Raw genomic sequence first — 17,386 nt, forward strand, 5'->3', positions numbered from 1 at the left:
CATATTATACATTCGGTGGGAAGAGGTTGATGTTCCAGAGATATAGGGCAAACTGGAGGAACCTGAGGACTTGTCCCTGAGGTAGGCCTTTGGTTATTGTCTTTTGGGGTGAAGAGGCTGAACCAACACAAACAATGAAACTTTGCACCTCTATGAAGGATTTTATAAAAGATACTAGCTTGGGGGGGGGGGGGGTAGTCCAAGGTTTGCAAGTTTTTTTAAAAGGATTTGGTGGTTCACATTGTCAAATGCCCCTTCAAAGTCTAGGAAAGCTGCATCTTGGACATAATTTTTTGAGAATGATTCATTTATTACATTTGTTAGCAAAATGAAAGCATCTGTTGAGGAGTGGTGTTTCCTGAATCCAGTTTGAGTGTGAGGGATCATATTATTTTTTTCAACAAACCAGAGGAGTCTGTAATAGATCATTTTCTCCATTAATTTCCCCATCACAGGAGTAATCATTATGGGCCTATAGGACTCAGGGTTATCTTTGTTTATTTTTCTTTAGGATTTGTAGGAGGGACGAACATTTCCATATATTGGGGAAAATAGAAGATGCCCAAGCGTGATTATAACAATTTAGCAGTTCCTGTTTGTATGAAGGAGTGAGATTCTTTATCCATGCAGGGTGTATATTGTCATAGCTGCCACTAGTTTTGGTCCTAATATGATGTATTGCATTATTCATTTCCTGGATTGAAAATGGACTAGTTATATACTCGGATCCTGGGCGTGGTTGGTAACTTGGGTTCATAGGAATTGGGGACTTTTTGCTTCGATTATTTGATGTGAGCTTATTAACAAAAAGAGTTGCAAATAGCTTAGCTTTTTCATTATCATTGTCATAATGGGTATTATTATGTATAAGCTCATACAGGAGTGGGTTGGAGGAAGTCTTTTTCCCACAGATGTGGCTTATGACTTTATGTATAATTGGCTCATGTGTTTCTCTGGAGAGATTATTTGCAAAATTATTCCAGTATTTAGCATCTATTATAGTCCTTTTTAGATTAGATTCTGCATGTAATTTTTTAAGATATGTATAAGATGATGGTTTTTTTATGAATGTTCTCCTAGCTTCCTTTTTTATTTTGAATTTATGTAGGAACTCATTTCTCAACCATTTTTTGAGACTATGTTTAGGGATGGTATTCCTGGGTGTGGTCCTGGGGATAGCATGATTAGCTGTATTTATTAGTAAAGATGCCAAGACTTCAGCTTGTGTGTCAACTGTTGTGTTTGAAATGCATGAATTTTGGATGACGCTTGTAATTTCATCATTTAGCTAATTTTGGAACATAGACCAATATGCTTTAGTGTTGATATATTTGGAGGTATGTGATAGAGTTTCAGCAGGTTCATTTAGGGAGCAAACTATAGCAAAGTGGTCAGTACATATACTATCAATTTTATTTATATAAATTTTATTCAAAATGTTTAATGACACAATTTGTTGGTCAATTGTGGAGAATCTGCCACTTTTGGGGTTGAAATATGTATTCAGGTTTGGAGGAGTAGCAATAGCTAATTCAGTATTATTTGAAGTCATATGCTCAATCAATTTACCAGCTTTATTTGCTGGTTTATTCCCCCAAAAAAGGCTGTGGGCATTGAAATCTCCACAAATAATGATATTTTTTAACATATTAGAATTATTTATACATTTAAAGAAATCCATGGCATCTGTAGTTTGGCCATTAGGGTTATAAAAGCTTATTATGTAGGTTTTTGTATTATTCAGCCAAACACTGATACCAATTGCCTCAACATCATTTGCAAAATCTGGAAAATTGATGCCACAGAATTTTATATTATTTTTAACTATTAAAGCTACTCCACCTCCTTTTCTCTCTGACGTTCTATCCTTTCTCAGGATAGTATATCCCAGAGACTTAATTTGTTGATTTTGGGTTAATTGAGTTTCATGGAGGCAAGTAATATTAATGGAATTGTTATTCATAAAAGATATTAGTTCATTTAGCTTATTTTCTGTGAGTGATCTTATGTTCCACTGGAGTAATGATATGTGTTGTGTTGTTGATTTATTTTTCATATGACTGTGTATCAATGTTCAGCTTTAAGATCTTTTTTTGCTTGAATGAGTATATCGTCAGGAATGTAGATTTTTGCCAATTGTGCAATGATTTTTGTTTTCTGTAGTTGATTTATGTTCATGGCCTGAACTGCATTACAGTTTAGAATGAATAAGCTTATATTTGGGAATTGCATGTTTGGTTGTGCATCATGTTTGTCAGTTAAGGGATTAATTCCTGGTAGTGTTTCTGGTTTGTTTGTTCTTGGGAGGGGAGGCCAGGCTGACCCATCAGACAAGGAGGCTTGTTGACTTGGTGATTCCTTCTGATAGGGTTGTGAGCTAGGGGGCTTAGAGGATGGTGTTTTATACGGGGTACTTGATGCATTGGGGGTGTTTTACTTTGGGGTTTTGGTTGGTTTCATTAAGGGCTTTATTTGGTATTGTTGGGCAGCATTTGCTTCCATTGCTGCAAAGGGGTATGGAATGGCCTTCTCTGTTTCTATTTTGAGTGTTAGTGCTCTTTTCTTATATGCAGGGCATAGTGATTTATTGGTAGATTCGTGTGGGCCTTTGCAATTGATACATGTAGGCTGAATGTTCTTGCAAGTTGTCAACTCTTTAGGATGGAATGATTTACAATTACTACACTCTAGAAGAATTTCATTGCATTTGTTTGTTGTGTGTCCCAGTTTGAGACACTTCTCACACTGGATAGGCTTTGGTTTGTATTCCTTGTGTGGTTTCATTTGCCCAAATAGGAATAACTTTTCTGGGATGTTAATTTTTTCCTTCAGTGTAAATAAGAAGGATCTACTTGTTTTTAGGCCATTAGAGTTAGGTTTACCAAGTTGGGTAACATCTTCAACTGGGATTGTGTTTCCAGGCAATATTTGTATGCTACTACTACTAAAACTACTTCTTCTGTAGCAAGTACTACCAAGGCTGAGGATATTGAAGTAAAAATCTGAGAAAATGTTGAGTTGAAAGTTGAGCAAAATCAAAACATACTCTGTGTATACAGATTATCAAAAGAGCATACCAGCAATATCTTTGGAAAAGCTTACCATATCAAGCTGAAACTTCCAGGGTATCAGGGGGATGTTCAACTGGCCAAAAGTCAACATGTGCATACTATTACTATTAACACTGTCACCACTACTACTAGTATAACACTACTGCTGCTCCTACTACTATGATACTAGTACTATTAAAACTAAGGGTATGAAGGTTAGAATTTGAGAGAATTTAGAAGGGAAACTTGAAGTAAATCAAAACACACTACATGCATGCAGATTGTCAAAAGAGCATTTCTCAGGATTGGATTAGGGAATTAAGTTGGAACTTTTAGGGAATGCTTTAAGGGGAAATTAACCAAAAGACAATATATACACACTACTACTTATAGTACTACTTCTGCTGCTACAACTACTACTTTTATTGCAACTAATACTAGTACTAAGAATATTAAGATAAAAATCTCAGCAAATGTTGAGGGGGAAGTAGATCTTAATTAAAACACTATGGATATACTCATTATTAAAATGGCATAACAGTAATATCATAGCAATGGAAAGTTATAGAGCTTGTTTTGGGGGGTGTTGGACTAACCAAAAGGGTACTACTACTACTGCCACTACAATTTCTGTTATTACTAAGGCTAAGAGTATTAAGATGAAACTTTCAGAAAACGTCTAGGTGGAGTTTCAACCAGATCAAAGCACACTATGTGCATGTAGGTTGTCACTATTGCTACTACTACCAAATCTAAGGGTATTAACATGAAAATCATAGGGAATGTTGAGAGGATCTTAAACTAAATCAAAACATACCGTGTACATGCAAGTTGTCAAAAGGACATATCAGCAAGGTCCCTGGAGCTGCTTAGGGTATTAAGTTGAAACTTCCTGCCTACTTTGATGGGGTGTTGAAAATAGCTAAAGGTGTTCTCTACAGGTTGTCAAAACAGCAGTTTGTCAAAGGGGTATATAATTAATGTCTTTGGAACAACTGAGAATATTGAGCTGAATATTTCAAAGGAAGTTGGGGGGATGTTGAACTAATGAAAAAGCACCATATGCATATTGCCACTGTTGCTAGTACTGCTAGTGCTACAACTATGACTTGTACTGAAGCAAAATTTTGGTTCAATGTTTGGAAGGATTGTGACCATCCATTGACTGGTGCTGTGAATCTTGTTTGTCTTTTTACAAAGAGAAATTTTTCCAATGCTCTCACTCTTCATCATAGAATCCTAGTAAATGCCAATTCGGCACTTGCTAAGGATGATAAAAATCTTCTTTTTAGAATTATTTCTTGCAAAGATAGGTCTCCACCATGTTTCTCTGCGGCTGAGATTCCTGAGGAGGAATGGTATACCTACTATGAATCTGAATTTGCTGCTCCTGGTCAGTATCTTGATCTCTTTCATGAAACTGAGTTAGATAATTTCCTTGTTACCAGTCCCAATAGAGAATTCGTTGTTAGTACAGCATCGATTGAAGATGTCATCAGACATTTAAAGCATAAATCGTCCAATGGTATTCACCACATCAGTGCTTTACATTTGAAATTTGGTGGGGAGGCATTAGTCCAACAGTTGCCACTTTTAATGCAGAGGATTTTTACATAGCAAATCGTACCCTCTTCTTTCTGCATTGGAGACCTTATCCCAATTCCCAAAAAAGGAAAAGCGAATCCAGAACGTTCATCATTTCGACCTATTATGGTGGCGACCTCCTTTTGAAAGGTCTTCGAGCCTCTTTTCCGATCTGAACTTGAAAAGACGTGTTACAGCCCACCTCACCAGTTCAGGTTCAAGTGGGGAATAGGTTGTGCTGATGCTCTAACAGTTGTAGCTAATGCAGTAATTGATGCCGAATCCTCAGGAGAATGTCTTGTTCTTGCTGGTCATGATATCAGCTGTGCCTTTGATTCCCTCATCTACCCAACTATACTCCTCAAGGCGGCCAAACGTGGACTGAATTCCTCGGTGATTCACTGTCTTCAAGATATGTACTCTCGACTCTGTGTTTGTTAAGAACTACCTCTGGATAAAAATATACCCCCTGTTGCCCATGGGAAATTCATTCCAGTCTTGAAAGGTGCACGCAAGGAGCAGTATCATCTCTCAATCTTTTCAATAATTGTGTTTTGGATGCTCAATACCAGTGCCCCACATCTCTGATTCTTTCTTCACTGAATCTGTCTCTAGTGTGTTATGCATATGATGTTTTGAATCTCAGTTATACCCTCCAGAGAATGAATCTTTGTCACACTTAAACAGGAGTATCTTAAGCTTGGTCTTTGTTTCAATTCTGATAGATCTGAAATAGTGCTTTTTTATCTCGAAAGGCGAGCCACCGTCGTTTATAGCGCTTGGTGATACCACGGTTAGAGCTGTTGACCACCTCGTTTATCTAGGTCTTCCCAATGGTTCCTCGCTACGCCACACCCGATCCCTGCTCCTAGACCATTTCATACAACATATATCTGCTTCTTATGCTTCAATTGTTTCAGCAAAACTTCAATTCAACCGCCTACTATTAGTTAGCCTTTTCAATGCTGTAGCCCTCCCTCACATTTTGTAAATTGTCCCATTTTGGAAGCTGTTTACTAGAACTGATTGTCTGAAAGTCTGGTCCATTTTCTTTCGGTTTGCTAAGTATTTGCTTCAGTTGCCTCCTTGGCATCAAAATTCTCCTTTAATCAGAAAATTCAAACTTGCGGATCCTAATCTTGCAATCCTTAAATTAATTGCCAAACATAACCGAAAATTGGATTCACAGAATGATTGGGACCATGTTTTAATTCAATAGTGTTCTATTTTTTTGTGTGTCTGTGTCATTGGTTTCTTGTTTGTTAGCTTTTGTTTTATTTCTTTTCTTTTCCCTTTACTCCATCTTATCACGTTTTGTGATTGATGGGTTTTCAATAAATAATAATAAGGGAACATAAGGGAACAATTTTAGGGAACATTCAGGGGAATGTTGAGCTAAAACAAAACAAGCAATATGATATCAGGTTCCAAATAAGGGTATGTGAGGTATTTCTCAAGAATATCTTAGTTATTAAGTTAAAACTTCCAGGTTATGTTGAGATAGATGTTGAACTAACAAAAAGGCACTCAGTGCATACTGCTACTACTACTACTGCTGAGACTAGGGGTTTTAAGGTAAGATTTTCAGGGGATGTTAAACTAAAGATAAACACTGCTACTACTACTACTAAAATTGTACTATTACAACTTCAAAGGAGGTATTTGCAATATATAAGGAACAGCTAAGGGTACTTTGAACAAAATCAAAAGGCACTTTGTACATCTATGTAGTCAAGGGTTTTTGTTTGTTATCTCAGGAACAGTTATAATATAATACATGGTTACACTGGATGATAACAATAGCCCTCCTGTATATATGGCTGCTATGTTTATAGTCTCTTAAATTAATAATGAATAGTGTGTTAAATTAATAACAAATCAATTTTTGAAGAATTAAATTCATGGTCTGCCACTTTCATGCCTTTTTCCAATGTAAATCCACAGAAATTTTCAGCAAATTTTTTACAGGTCCCTTGAGACTAAATCAAAAGACACTATTTGCATGCAAGCTGTAAAAAAGACCTCTTTTCCATGTCAACTTTAAGCGGCAGCTAGGTCAATGGGCAAATAAGAGTTTGAAGAAAGGAACTTATCAACTCATTGTTCCTCACCAATTCGTGCTTCTGCCCTGGAGGTAAAGGTCTAGGTGGTTTTTTTTTTTTATGGGTTTTTATGTGTTTTTTTTTATCTTCCTCAGCAATCATTCAGTGTCAACCACCTTCCAACTACTTAGATCCTCTGCTTTGGTCATGGACCAAAAGCATGGTCTACAATTTTTATCTGCCACTTTCTGATGCAAATCCTTTGGGCATTTCAAAAAACTTGCTTGTAATATCTAAGAAATAGCTAAGGGTATTTTAAACTAAATCTAAAGGCTCTTTGTACATCTGTGTTATCAAAAGGGTGTTTGTGCATCATCTCAGGAACAGCTATAATATAATGCACCATTAACCTGGATGGTAACAGTGTCCCTACTATATCTGTGATTCCTATTATTATGGCCTTATCTTGAAGTACACTGCCTTGATAAATCTTAGAAAGGTCTGTTGGAGGGATTAAATGAATTACCCAAGTAATGAAAAGTCTGGAAAAGTTTTGTATTTTACCTTAGTTCTGCACATACTTTAAACTAACGTAATCTTAAACTCTATAGTAATCTAATCTGACAGGTAAGTAGCATCTACATTGATTTGATTTTGCAAGACATATGTGTAGAGTATCAAACAGTTTGTGGTAATGAACTGTAAGTAAGGCTCAATAGTAACCAAAACTAAAAAAAACGGAATTTTGATACCAACAGATACATCAAAAGAATCAAATTTTAATGCTGATTTCAAATATATAAGTTTCATCAAGTTTAGTCTAACCCATCAATAGTTACGCGCCTGAGAAAATTTGCCGTATTTTTGAAAAAAGGAGTAAACATCCCCTAAAAGTCAGAGAACCTTAATGAAAATCACACCATCAGATTCAGCGTATCAGAGAACCCTACTGTAGTGGTCTCAAGCTCTTATCTACAAAAATATGGAATTTTATATTTTTTGCCAGAAGAAAGATCACGGATGTGTGTTTATTTGTTTTTTTTTTTTGTTTTTTACCCAGGGGTGATCCTATCGAACCAGTGGCCCTAGAATATCGTGGGAGGGCTCAAAGTTCTAGTGCCGTTTTGAAGTGACAAAAGAAAATGGAGGACATCTAGGCCCCCTCCCAAGCTCATTTTTTCCCAAAAGTCACCCGAGCAAAACTTTGAGATAGCCATTTTGTTCAACATTGTCGAAAATATAATAACTATGTCTTTTAGGATGATTTAATCACCCAAAGTCCCCGGGGGGAGGGCTGAAAGTTATAAACTTTACCCAATGTTTACATATAGTATTGGGTATTGGGAAGTATATAGACGTTTTCAGGGAGTATTTTTTCTGGTAGGGGGGGGGGGTCAGGGGTTGTGTGGGAGACTCTTTCCATGGGGGAAGGGATATTGCTATGAGGGGGGCGCCGGATTTCGCAGCATTATTTAAAAAAAACGATAAGAAATTAAATAAAAAAAAAAAGTTTTTCAACTGAAAGTAGGGAGCAACATCAAAACTTAAAACGAACAGAAATTATTATGTATATTATTGAGTTCGTCCCCTAGTTGCTACCTTTGTCTTTAAGCAAAAGATTTTTTAGTACTTTCATAACAGCTATTTATTCTAATTAACAGCCTTTGTGATTAAGGGATCATTTTTAAAGAATTGGGACAAAATTCGAACTTTAGCGTATAGAGCGAGGTATTAACTAGAGGGGCGAACCCCGTAATATACGTATTAAAAATATGTGAATATAGAAGTTCGTTTCGTAAGTTAGTTCGTAAGTTACGTATATTTATTACTAATAAAAACGTTTGTAAATAAAATTAAACAACTTTCGAGAAAGTCACTTAACCAAATAAAAGTAAAATTAATATGCAAATTTTATTTTAATTAGTCATGTACGGTGAGCCAAAATCAAAACTTGCATTATTCAAAAACGTAAAAAAATTAAATTAAAAAAAAACACAAGTTTTTTTAACTGAAAGTAAGGAGCGACATTAAAACAAAACGAATAGAAATTATTCCTTATGAAAGGGACTTTCTCCTCCTCAACGCCTCGCTCTTTACGCTAAAGTTCGACTCTTTCTCCCAACTCTATGTTGTAAAACAATAAAGAACTAGTGTAAAGAGCGAACCGTTGAGGAGGGGACATCCCCTTTCATATAAGGAATAATTTTTGTTCGTTTTAAGTTTTAATGTCGCTCCTTACTTTCAGTTGAAAAAAACTTGTTTTTTTTATTTAATTCTATCAAGCATTAAACAAGCAAGCATAAGAAAAGATAAGCATCAAAATCAAGCATTAAGCATCTATTGTGACCCAAATTACCTACAAAATAAACATAATATAAGCAACATAATAAATAAAGAAACACATATTAAACACTTTAACTAGAGAACTCTACAATATCTACTGTAGCAACACCAACATCCCTCATATAATCTTGTTAAAAATAAAGTGATAGCCACTTTCAAAAGTTGTACCTCTGTAGTAGCTTGCAATTTCCTTAGCCAAGAACCCTAATCCTGTTTTGAAAGCATTGTTATCTACTGTCTTCTAATTGCCTAGATTTTCAGCTTTGGTCATGGCTAAAAGTATGGTCTATTATTTCTATCTTACCTCTGTCCGACACAAATCCAGAGCTTTTCGGAGGTATATTGACACAGTTGGTGACACTAAATCAAAAGATGCTATGTACATCCAGGTCTTCAAAATGACCTCTTTCCCACACCACCTTGGAGCAACAGATGGGTCAATTCACAAAGAAGATTTTGAAACAAGGAATGTTTTAAACTCATGTCAATAAAAAACAAACAGAAAGTAATTAAAAAGCTTTTTCTACAAACTATGTTTTTCAAAAAAGTAGAGCTACATTAAACCAAAAATGATTATAAATAAAGTCAAATAATTTTGCAAGCATAAAACTAACACAAATTACCATCAATAAATAAATGAAACACAAAAATAACAGAAACCAAGATGAGCAGGCCTGACACTCCCAAAGACCAGAACATAACTTTTACTTTACTGAAAACAAAGTACATTGTGAATTTTTCACTTTTTTAACTTTTATAAATCCAAAATTAATAAGACTTTAAGGAATAAATATTGGTAAATGTTTATTAAACTATCAATTCACATTCGTTTGTTGCTTTTTTCAGCAATCTAGGTTGTGATGGTGGGTTTTTCTCCTGTTTTTTTTTCATATTATGAGAAATAGAAACAGTCAGCTCGAAATAAGAATTATTTTCAGTAAAATACAAATTATGTTCTAGTATTCAGGAGACATAGGGGATGTCAGCCCTACTCATCTTAATTTATGTTCGTTTTGGATTTGACTTGGCTATTTATTGTAATTTCTGTTGGTTTTGGGTTTCATCTATTTATTGATGGTTACTTTTTAGTAGTTTTACACTTGGGAAATTATTTAACTTTATTTCTGACCATTTTTGATTGATATAGCTCTTTACTTTTCTTTAAAAAACTTACGTTATGGAAAAACTCTATTTTGTAAGAGATATTATTGCCAGGTGATGAAATTTTTAGGGGCAGTGGCCTCAATTTACCTAAAAATTAGTTTTCTTAAAATTGCTTGGTCCTCCCCCTCTTCCAACATTAATCAGTGTTGTGTGTCTATCTGTACAACCAACATATTTAAAAACTCATACACCTCACTGTCAGTGAGGTGTATGAATGCGGACGCTCAATTGAAGAATCGGAGATTAATCTACAAAAAGCCATACTTGAACTAGAAGCTTTCTCAGAAATCATGTCCCTTCCAATATCAGCCATTAAAACGAAAGCAGTAATTTTCCATAATAAACGAAATGTCAGAGCACTAGAGCTTTACATAAAAGGCTCATTAATTCAGCTTCAAGCTAACCCTGTGATCTTAGGATTAACTTTGGATTAAAGGCTCGTATGGAATGCTCGAGTCGAAGCTGTGAAGCGGTCTCGCGTGAAAAGAATATCAATCCTTAGACGACTTACTTCCTTCTCCTGGGCAAATTCTCCCAAAGTTCTGTTGGATTTTTATAAGAGGTTTATCAGATCAAAAATTGATTATGGACCAATAGTATACATCAATTTTAGTAAAACCACAAAAGCAAAGCTAGTGACCTTTTAAAATATATCTCTTAGAACTGCTTTAGGGCTTCACCACCACTCAGAGGGAGCAAAAGTTCGCCAAATGGCTGGATTTTCTTCGATAGTTTAATGGAGCCAAATGCTATCAGTAAGGTAGTTTACAAGGATTCAGGCATATGGCTTAGACCACCCACTGTACCTGTTAACATTTGTGAAAATGAGTCCTCAATCTTCAAGGAGAATTGGGGCATGGGATACTTTTATTTCCAAATGCCCAACCTGGGAAAATAACCATTTATCTTTCCCTTGTCTTTCTTTTCCTCCAGCATGGAGGGTAACTCCTGTTAAAATATGCCTCCGGCTAATTGTGGAAAAGACGCAAAATATCCCTCCAGTGATAAACCAAGCGGAATTCCAAAAAATTAGAGTGACCAAGTTCCATGAGTTCCTGGAAATTTATACAGATAGCTCCATACAAGCAGGTAAAGCAACTACTGCAACAGGCATCCCCTATCTAAACCTCCACATTTCGAAATTGCTCCCCGGCAGCTCATCTGTCCTCATGGCTGAAATAGCTACAATATAGAAGGTTCTGAAGGTGGTCCACACAAATCCTCCTCCTAGGGAAAAGGCAGTTGTATTCTCAGACTCCCAATCGTCTCTACAAATTATCAAGAAAATCCCATTTTGTAGTTACTGACAGAGATGTCCGTCAGTTGCAAGAATTGATAATAGCCCTTGCTAAGTAGGGAATAGAACTAGCTTTCCAACACGTCCCCGGCCACCAGGGAATACGTTTTAACGAGGAAGTTGACAAACTTGCAAAACAAACAATCCAGAGGTTTTTTGGAATCAGCTGAAACTCGGTATCTATCACCCTTAGGGATGCACTGAGACGTAGAAATTGCAAATTACTTCAGTATAGCCCATTAAAGCTATAGCCCGTTGAATGTATCGTGTCCCTCCTCAGGAGGGAGGAACATTTGTAGCCCTTTCTGTCGCCAATGCGCATCATCAATAGAGACTATGCAGAATATCCTATTTGAATGCCCAAAGTCATCTACAATCTCCTCTGAGCTGAAAAGAACAACCAATAAGTTAGAATTGCAGGAAAATATTTCGCTGTCGCTAGAAGCAGACTTCCCAGCCAGGAAGAGAGATGGAACAGGCCAACCCCATAAATATTTCTCTTTTGAAAATCCATACAATGGCTTGGAGAGGCGCATGCAAGTAAATGGAAGACGCACTCCTACATTCTCAGTGAAGACAGATGTCTGACAGGCTGCACAACTGCTCCCAAGCTCTTCAACTCCATGATAGACTACATTATGACATGGACAAAAAATTTTCTTTTATTTGGTCTTCAGTTTGGAGACCAGGTTCTTACTGATGCTGACTTCACTGATGACATGGTCCTTGTTGTGAATACTGTAAAAAAAAAAATCACGGACGCTCTCTATGTTCTTTCAGAACAAGCCTCGAAAGTTGGTTTGAGTATAAACTGGCAGAAAGCCAAAGTTTTGCCCATCAAGCCCTCCCCCACATCCATCTCTATTGTAAAGGAATTCAGCATCAGGAGGAACTCAATAAATGTGTTTGAAGACTTCCGTTACCTTGGATACCCTGTCAATGGATGGTTTGATCACAAAAGAGTTTACATCTCAAATAGCCAAAGTGTTAGCAGTTGTTGGGAGGCTGAATAGTATTTTGCAAAAGACAAATATACGCCGCCATACTAAAACTAGTATTTAAAACGCAGCAGTCAACATTGTGCAACTGTATGGAGGGAGAAATGGTCGGCCACAAAATATATCATCAGCGCTGTTGATGTTAATCAGACCAAGTTCCTTTGGAAAATCAAAGGTCTTCACTGGACTGACTTTGTTAGCAACCAGACCCTCTTGTCACATACTTTACAAACTCCTTTCTCAATGCAGCTTGCTCAGCTTACTGTTTTCTGGTGCAGCCAACTCCTTAGAGGACATAAAACACTAGAAAACGTATCCGTTCAGGGGGCAAATACAAAAATTCCCAGCATTCAGTTCAGGGGAAACATTTCTGATTCTAGCGGCTTGATATATCAGCTCATGGATACTCTTGCAATGCAAGCAAAAGTCGACGGTATTTTTTTTTTTTATACCGAAATTGCCCCTTATTAAGTTGTTTTCCTTGTGTTTTCTACGATTAAACGAACTTTCTTGGGTACTAATAGCTGCACTAGTTACTAATAAACAAATACACATTGAGGATCACCATAAAAAGCTGACTCTTTGATTGAATGTTATCAATAGTTAGGCTCTTACACTTTCGTTATTGAAAAGGATCGTTATTTACTTAACTTTCATTACTATGAAGAACTTTATTTTTTTTTTCCAATCAAATCATATAGAAAAAATGTTTGTGGAAAACTGGAAAGGTGTCACTCAGTCACAAGTTAGAACTTATATTTTCCTTATTAATGGTCAAAATCTATTGGCAGGCAGCCAAAAATGGGGCAACACACATTTTTTCCATGGTTTTTCCCTATTCTGCTCCTTTTCCGCTGGTTTTCTTATAATTACTTTGTAGTCCCAAATTTCCAGAAGGGGTGCATGCCACCTTTGCCGGTGCCCATGTGTGACAACTCTGGCAGGAGTGCTTTGTGATGAAACTCCATAAAGATTCAGGCTGGGACGTGATCTGGCATCGAAATTTGTAGTACATGATATCAATTCATCCCTTTCGATCAAGAACATATCCGCTCGGCGTACATCAGTAGTAAGCTTGTATAAGATTTGAACGATACATTCAACTATACATTCACGCCTTCATGAATATGCAGTACAGTTTCACGTGCACATTGCAAAAAGCGACCAATCCTTTACCTATAAAGTGGCCAAACACGTTTTGGGAGTATAATTGTTTTTTTTTATCGAAAATTAGAGATTGTCAAATTGCGTATTTAGGAATGATTTTGTAGGAAAAGCTGTCTATCACCCATGCGTTATTCACTGTGCCATTTCTTTGAAGTATGTGCTATTAAGAGCGGTTTCTGATTTTTTGGGACAATTGCCTTTAGCCGAGAATGGTTTGATATGAATGTGTCGGTAGATAGCATTTGCGAATTGGATCCTATGAAGGTGGAGAAAAAAAAGGATTTAGCATTTGCGAATTGAACTATACGAACGATATTAATTGAATAATAGGGGGAAAATTAGAGCTAGATATCATTCGCGAATTGGATCCTATGAAAGTGGAGAAAAAAGGGTATAGCATTTGCGAATTGGTGATTATCAGTTAAGGTAACCCCTCGGGGTTGTTAACTCATAGCTTATTTATCATAAATTTGGAACAATATCAATATACGGAAATGGATAACGATGATAAAATGGTCTTATGACTTGACCTAGCTTTACTTCTTCGATGTGTACTGTATAATACACAAGTGGTGTTTGAACAATGTTGTCAATTTAAAATAGAGTTTAACGTTATAGTATACTAAAAATTTGATACTAAGAGATATGTAGATGACAAGAAAAGAATTTTAATAACGGATAGCTTTACTTCTTCGATGTGTACTGTATAATACACAAGTGGTGTTTGAACAGTGTTGTCCATTTAAAATAGAGTTTAACGTTTTACTATACTAAAAAGTTGATACTAAGAGAGATGTAGATGGCAAGAAAAGAATTTTAATAACGGATAGCTTTACTTCTTCGATGTGTACTGTATAATACACAAGTGGTGTTTGAACAGTGTTGTCAATTTAAAATAGAATTTAACGTTATACTATACTAAAAAGTTGATAATAAGAGAGATGTAGATGGCAAGAAAAAATTTTTAAAAACGGATAGCTTTACTTCTTCGATGTGTTCTGTAATACACAAGTGGTGGGGTGATGGGAGCGGGGTGTCTTAGAGTACTTATAGTGCTGTACTGTGGACCAAGTTGCTAGTGAAAAACCCGTATGGATGACTTGAAATAAAAAATTTTAACAAGAAATCTCTGAAAAAATATTTTTCGGGGGATGGGTTGATGGCAGAAGAATCTCTTAAAGTAGTTATAGTGTGATAGTGAGGGGCGAGTTGCTAGCGAAAACCCCGTGTGAATGACTTGAAATAAAAATTTTTAACAAGAAATCTGAAAAAATATTTTTTTTTTTTGGGGGGGGGGGGTTGATGGTAGAAGGATCTCTTAGAGTAGTTATAGTGTGATAGTGGGGGGTGAGTTGCTAGCGAAAAACCCGTGTGGATGACTTGAAATAAAAAATTTTTAACAAGAAATCTGAAAAAATTTTTTTTGGGGAATGGGTTGATGGCAGAAAGATCTCTTAGAGTAGTTATAGTGTGATAGTGGGGGGGGGGGGGGTGAGTTGCTAGCGAAAAACCCGTGTGGATGAATTGAAATAAAATTTTTTCAACCAGAAATCTGAAAAATTATTTCTGGGGGGGAGATGGGTGGATGGCGGAAGGATCTCTCAGAGCAGTTAAAGTGCGATAGTGGGGGGGGAGTTGCTAGCGAAAAACCCGTGTGAATGATTTGAAATAAAAAAAAATTAACAAGAAATCTCTGAAAAAATATTATTTTTCTGGGGGGGAGGGGGGTTGATGGCAGAAGGATCTCTTAGAGTAGTTATAGTGTGATCGTGGGGGGCGAGTTGCTAGCGAAAAACCCGTTTGGATGACTTGAAATAAAAATTTTTTACCAAGAAATCTCTGAAAAAATATTTTTGGGGGGATGGGTTGATGGCAGAATGATCTCTTAGAGTAGTTATAGTGTGATAGTGGAGGGGGGGGGAGTTGCTAGCGAAAAACCCGTGTGGATGACTTGAAATAAAATTTTTTAACAATAAATCTGAAAAAAAAAAATTTTTTTTGGGGGGGAGGGGGTGGGTTGATGGCAGAAGGATCTTTAGAGTAGTTATAGTGTGATAGTGGGGTGCGAGTTGCTAGCGAAAAACCCGTGTGGATGATTTGAAATAAAATTTTTTAACAATAAATCTGAAAAAATACTTTTGGGGGGATGGGTTGATGGCAGAAGGATCTCTTAGAGTAGTTATAGGTTGATAGTGGGGGGCGAGTTGCTAGCGAAAAACCCGTGTTGATGACATTAAATAAAAAATTTTAACAAGACATCCCTTAAAAATTATTTTTGGGGGGATGGGGTGATGGCAGAAGGATCTCTTAGGGTAGTTGTAGGGTGGTAGTGGATGGCAGGGTGCTAATAAAATACCCATGAGGATTACATGAAATAAAAAAATTTTAACAAGAAATTTCTTAAAAAATATTTTTGGGGGGGTGGGTTGATGGCAGAAGGATCTCTTAGAGTAGTTAGAGTGGGATAGTGGGGGGCGGCGAGGTGCTAGAGAACTACCCGTGTTGATGACGTTAAATAAAAAATTTTAACAATAAATCTCATAAATATGTTTTTGGGGGGATGGGTTGATGGCAGATGGATCTCTTAGAGTAGTTATAGTGTGATCGTGGGGGGCGAATTGCTAGCCTAAAATCTTAGCTAATAAGGGTTTTTGACCGTAAACTCTAGTTTTTTGTAAGAAAATTATGGACAATACAATTCTGTGATTCAAATGTGAAACTTAAGTCTATTTCTGGGAAAAGGATACCTAGTTTAAGGTATCAGGTCGAAAATGGTAAAACTTAGTGTAGACTGGGAAAAATTTTAACTAGGAATGTCTGAAAAGTGTTATGTTGGGATATGGGGCGATGGCAGCCGGCTGTCATATAATAGTTATAGTGTGATAGTTTGGGGGCGTATTGCTTACAAAAAACCCGAGTGGATGACTTGGAAATAAAATTTTTAACGAGAAATGGCTGAAAAATGTTTTGGGGGGGGAGAGATGGGTTGATGGCAGAAGGATGTCTTAGCGTAGTTATAGTATGATAGTGGGGGGGGGGGCGAATTGCTTGCGAAAAAAACCGAATTAATGTGTTGAAATAAAATTTTTAACTAGAAATGGCTGAAAATTGTTTTTGGGGAGATGGGCGATGACAGAGGGGTGTCTTAGCGTAGTTATAGTGTGATAGTGGGGGGCGAATTGCTAGCCTAAAATCTGAGCTAATAAGGGTCTATGACCGTAAACTCTAGTTTTTTGTAAGAAAATTATGGAAAATACAATTCTCTGGTTAAAATTTGAAACTTAAGTCTATTTTTGGATCGAAAAATAAAACTATTTCCGTAAAATCTGTGCTAATAAGGGTTTTTGACCGTAAACTCTAGTTTCCTGTAAGAAAATTATGGAGAATACAATTCTCTCGTTCAAATGTGAAACTTAGGTCCATTCTGGATTGAAAAATAAAAGTATTTCCGTAAAATCTAAGCTAATAAGGGTTTTTGACCGTAAACTCTAGTTTCTTGTAAGAAAATTATGGAAATACGATTCGTTGGCTCATAGGTGAAACTTAAGTCCAGTTTTGGATCGAAATATAAACTATTTCTATAAAATTTGAGCTAATAAGGGTTTTTGACCGTAAACTCTAGTTTTTTGTAAGAAAATTATGGAAAATACAATTCTCTGGTTCAAATGTGAAACTTAAGTCCAGTTATGGATACTCATAATGATGAAGACTGATGGTTATAATTCAATATTTTTTCATAAA

General features: G+C 36.3%; 1 protein-coding gene across 3 annotated transcripts in view; it reads left to right on the plus strand.

The window, feature by feature from the left end:
- Positions 1-17,386, plus strand: part of LOC148949664 (corepressor of RBPJ and splicing regulator) — a 52,327-nt gene that overhangs the window by 17,598 nt on the left and 17,343 nt on the right. Inside the window, exon 2 of one of the 3 annotated variants that reach the window (XM_089093654.1) lies at positions 6,603-6,780. The exons of 1 other annotated variant lie outside the window; for it this stretch is intronic. The gene's annotated coding sequence lies outside the window, so the exon portion shown is untranslated. The remainder of the gene's footprint in view (positions 1-6,602; positions 6,781-17,386) is intronic. One more of the 3 variants, XM_089093652.1, reaches the window with a different exon arrangement.

This window comes from Artemia sp. Qi Xiang Cuo, chromosome 8 (genome assembly GCF_049724085.1).
Source record: "Artemia sp. Qi Xiang Cuo chromosome 8, ASM4972408v1, whole genome shotgun sequence".
Lineage (NCBI taxonomy): Eukaryota > Metazoa > Arthropoda > Branchiopoda > Anostraca > Artemiidae > Artemia > Artemia sp. Qi Xiang Cuo.